This window comes from Schistocerca serialis, unplaced genomic scaffold, assembly GCF_023864345.2.
Source record: "Schistocerca serialis cubense isolate TAMUIC-IGC-003099 unplaced genomic scaffold, iqSchSeri2.2 HiC_scaffold_1005, whole genome shotgun sequence".
NCBI lineage: Eukaryota > Metazoa > Arthropoda > Insecta > Orthoptera > Acrididae > Schistocerca > Schistocerca serialis.
Window position 1 is genome coordinate 10,001 of NW_026047190.1, and position 5,000 is coordinate 15,000.

A 5,000-nucleotide genomic window follows, 5' to 3' on the forward strand; every position below is an offset into this window, starting at 1 on the left:
GAGTGGGTAATTTGCGCGCCTGCTGCCTTCCTTGGATGTGGTAGCCGTTTCTCAGGCTCCCTCTCCGGAATCGAACCCTGATTCCCCGTTACCCGTTACAACCATGGTAGGCGCAGAACCTACCATCGACAGTTGATAAGGCAGACATTTGAAAGATGCGTCGCCGGTACGAGGACCGTGCGATCAGCCCAAAGTTATTCAGAGTCACCAAGGCAAACGGACCGGACGAGCCGACCGATTGGTTTTGATCTAATAAAAGCGTCCCTTCCATCTCTGGTCGGGACTCTGTTTGCATGTATTAGCTCTAGAATTACCACAGTTATCCAAGTAACGTGGGTACGATCTAAGGAACCATAACTGATTTAATGAGCCATTCGCGGTTTCACCTTAATGCGGCTTGTACTGAGACATGCATGGCTTAATCTTTGAGACAAGCATATGACTACTGGCAGGATCAACCAGGGAGCTGCGTCAACTAGAGCTGAGCAGCCGGCCGCCCGGGAGTGTGTCCCGGGGGCCCGCGCGAACACGCAAGCGTCCGCTCAATTATTCTGCAAACAGGAGGAGGCTGAGCTCCCCTGCACCATACACCTCGAAACCCTCTCAGGTCCCGGCGGCGCGCAGCGCCGTCCTAAGTACTTGGTCGGGTTCGAGAGAGGCGCAATCGCCCGGGGTTTGGCGAGTAGACGCTTTAGGTGCGACCACCCGTGCTCCCAACTGAGCTTGCCGCTGCCGACAGAGGCCCGGGAGCGTGCTGTCGTGGCATTGCCGGCGGGAGACAACACGCGCCACCTACGGTGACCGGCAGCTCCAACGCCAGCGCCACAGAAGGACAAAAGCCCCACTTGGGTGCCGAAGCGAACTCTCCCAGCACAGCGCACGCGCCAACACGTCCGCACAGCTGCGATACAAACCACCTGCGAGAACCGCAGAGGCGACCGAGCAGCAGACGGCGTCGCGGCGCCGAGCGCCGGGCGGCGGCGCATCCTCAGCGCACACAGTCCTCAATCGGACCAGCACACTGCAGATGTCCACCGCGCTTCGCACCGGGCCCGCGAGGACCTACTTTGGCCGCACGGCGCCGCGTGCAGGGTGCGCCGGCGCGCAGCTGCGCCGCCTGCCGCCTCCGTCGGCCGGCGCGCCTGCCACTGGCCGCCCCCACCAGCCGGCTGTAGCGCGTGCGCCCACGCACCGCGCGGCCAGCACGCCGGGAGGCCCCCCCTCACCGGCCGGGGACGGTCCCACCCAGCCACCGCCGCGTATCGCTTCACACCCAGATGCCATTCACGTTCGTGGGCATGGTGGGTATCGCTGGAACAACCGGTTGGTAGCTCAACCGATCGTCGCCATCACTGATTCACCTCTAGCGAGAACAACCGCACCACAACGGTTTACCAGTTGTTCATTTGCGTAACGTCACCAGCAAACGTAGGCGTCCATCGCCATTTGCAAATTCAACGATTGTTGCATGCCTGTGTCAGGTGTCACGACACACTATGTCTGCCCACATACACGCAACAACATGTGCACGCTTCGCGAACACGTGGAAGGTGGCCCCCGTACGTATGCGATGTCCATTGCGCGAACGACTGTCAACCGGCCTCTGTCGCATGTCGCAGATGTGGAACGCAGTGCACCATGCTATCACGGTGTGTGAGAAGAGACGACTACGTCTGACAACACGCGCCACTACATCAACAGACGGCTCATGCTGATCGCCATCCAGGGCATACCACACTGCAATCCAGCTCTTATAGGGAGACGACACGTAGCTGAGTGCACAACATTTGGACCGCATGGTTCGCCGTTGTTGGCGCAGTCGTTGTACGGTCACATGTACCACGATGTATCATTCAGTACATGAGGACCAATGTGCAGTACAGTGTGTGATTTGGACGTACAACATCAGCGGACAGTTGACACAGGCCGTACCACAGCGTAGGCTAAGTGCTTCGCCATGCGAATGCCAATGAACAACTGCAAATGCCAATGAACAACTGCAAAGGGCATTGAGCATGTACGTCCTGCTGCCATCCACATTACAGTGTATAGCTGCAAGGTGTTTAACATGAAGCGATACACTGGGGACCGGGCAGTGCGAGTAGCAAACTATATTGCGGGGGTTGCAGTTAGGCAACACTACACTAATTTAACGCGTCGTATGACAATTACAGAGCAGGTTAAGGCCCAACGTGTGTTGGGTTAAGGCCCAACGTGTGTTGGGTTAAGGCCCAACGTGTGTTGGGTTAAGGCCCAACGTGTGTTGGGTTAAGGCCCAACGTGTGTTGGGTTAAGGCCCAACGTGTGTTGGGTTAAGGCCCAACGTGTGTTGGGTTAAGGCCCAACGTGTGTTGGGTTAAGGCCCAACGTGTGTTGGGTTAAGGCCCAACGTGTGTTGGGTTAAGGCCCAACGTGTGTTGGGTTAAGGCCCAACGTGTGTTGGGTTAAGGCCCAACGTGTGTTGGGTTAAGGCCCAACGTGTGTTGGGTTAAGGCCCAACGTGTGTTGGGTTAAGGCCCAACGTGTGTTGGGTTAAGGCCCAACGTGTGTTGGGTTAAGGCCCAACATAGGTTGGGTTAAGGCCCAACATAGGTTGGGTTAAGGCGCAACATAGGTTGGGTTAAGGCGCAACATAGGTTGGGTTAAGGCGCAACATAGGTTGGGTTAAGGCGCAACATAGGTTGGGTTAAGGCGCAACATAGGTTGGGTTAAGGCGCAACATAGGTTGGGTTAAGGCGCAACATAGGTTGGGTTAAGGCCCAACATAGGTTGGGTTAAGGCGCAACATAGGTTGGGTTAAGGCGCAACATAGGTTGGGTTAAGGCGCAACATAGGTTGGGTTAAGGCGCAACATAGGTTGGGTTAAGGCGCAACATAGGTTGGGTTAAGGCGCAACATAGGTTGGGTTAAGGCGCAACATAGGTTGGGTTAAGGCGCAACATAGGTTAGGTTAAGGCGCAACATAGGTTAGGTTAAGGCGCAACATAGGTTAGGTTAAGGCGCAACATAGGTTAGGTTAAGGCGCAACATAGGTTAGGTTAAGGCGCAACATAGGTTAGGTTAAGGCGCAACATAGGTTAGGTTAAGGCGCAACATAGGTTAGGTTAAGGCGCAACATAGGTTAGGTTAAGGCGCAACATAGGTTAGGTTAAGGCGCAACATAGGTTAGGTTAAGGCGCAACATAGGTTAGGTTAAGGCGCAACATAGGTTAGGTTAAGGCGCAACATAGGTTAGGTTAAGGCGCAACATAGGTTAGGTTAAGGCGCAACATAGGTTAGGTTAAGGCGCAACATAGGTTAGGTTAAGGCGCAACATAGGTTAGGTTAAGGCGCAACATAGGTTAGGTTAAGGCGCAACATAGGTTAGGTTAAGGCGCAACATAGGTTAGGTTAAGGCGCAACATAGGTTAGGTTAAGGCGCAACATAGGTTAGGTTAAGGCGCAACATAGGTTAGGTTAAGGCGCAACATAGGTTAGGTTAAGGCGCAACATAGGTTAGGTTAAGGCGCAACATAGGTTAGGTTGAGGCACAATATAGGTTAGGTTGAGGTACCGTATAGGTTAGGTTAAGGTACAGTATAGTTTAGGTTAAGGTACAGTATAGTTTAGGTTAAGGTACAGTATAGTTTAGGTTAAGGTACAGTATAGTTTAGGTTAAGGTACAGTATAGTTTAGGTTAAGGTACAGTATAGTTTAGGTTAAGGTACAGTATAGTTTAGGTTAAGGTACACATTGTTGTATGGAAAGGTGTAATGGGGGGGGGGGGGGGGGGCGGCCGGTCGGTTTGTTGATTGTGATTATAGTAAGTGGATGCCTGCGGCATCATCTGATTTGCCACGTCAGGATGCACCTTTGGCTCATGACAGGCGGCGCTCCGATTCCATGCTTGTGGCAGACCTGTGTCTTTCATTCCTGCCATTGTTTGTGTGCTGTGAGAGGAGGCAGTATTGTGATGTTGGGTGCACCCCTGTGTAGGACATGTGTGGGTGTTGGTGGCTTAGCTGAGCAATGGTGGTTGTCGGGGGGGTGGGATATTCCGTTTTCTGAGTGGACCTCCCAGTCTGGTTATGACAGTGTGGATTGTCTCATGTGGCGGAGAGGATGCACTGGGTGTTGTTCCATGCTGGTGCTTACATATTGTCTGTGTGCGTGTTACAGGCGGAGAGTAGTGTGTGATAAGAGTGTGTGGCTGCCGTGTGGTTGTGATTGTGAGCAGAGTCTTTCAGCATGTATACGGACAGTTGTATATATTATCTGTATTCTGATGGGTCTATGTATTACTAATCAGCGCCGTGTATACGTTTAATCCGGTTCCAGTCGAAACTGTTGTATCTCTGTACATTAGTGACACGGCGAGCGCGCTATGTAGCTACTCGTCTCGGCAGCTTCCACCGGTGTATGGCAAATGATTATAAGCAATGAGTCGAGTCGTCAATACCGATAGTGTGACGTCACATGTCTGGGGTGGGGGACGCTGCGCCCTTCCGGTGGGTCATGGCCTAGAAAGACGCTCCCCACGCAGGGGGGCTTGGACTGTCATAAACTCTTCCGAGTAATATACTTGCCGTACGTTTTTGCGACTGCGAGTGCAACGCCCACCGGTACCGACATGGATGGAGCGCCTCCTAGCTGACCGCTCAGCATCGGCATTCGTACAGAGAGCAACGCGATCGCGTCTCTAGCTCGTAACTGGTACAGCTCGCAGCTCATGTATAGGGACAGCGGGAATGTCGCATATTGGACATAACTCTTCATGAAACGCAAGTTATAGGGGTGGATTGCACATTGCGACTGCGGGAAAAGTCCGCCGTTCATCCGCTGGAGTTGCGAGTTGGGCGGTTAGGGTGGGGCGCCGGTGGAGTGATTGCCGGTCGACGATTTCGTGCGGCAGAGGCGCTGGCGTTGGGGTGCTGTGGTCGACAGAGGACGCAGGCTTTGTGGGTGGGGTCGAAAGATGGGCACTGTGGGCCCATCGCTGTCTTAGTCGGCTTGGCGTCTCA

General features: G+C 53.8%; 1 non-coding gene across 1 annotated transcript in view; it reads right to left on the reverse strand.

Moving 5' to 3' along the window:
• Positions 1 to 465, reverse strand: part of LOC126428963 (small subunit ribosomal RNA) — a 1,910-nt gene extending 1,445 nt beyond the window's left edge. The window contains exon 1 of the ribosomal RNA XR_007576855.1: positions 1 to 465. This exon is cut by the window's left edge and continues 1,445 nt beyond it. This is a non-coding gene — a ribosomal RNA (small subunit ribosomal RNA).
• Between the last annotated feature and the right edge of the window lie 4,535 nt (positions 466 to 5,000).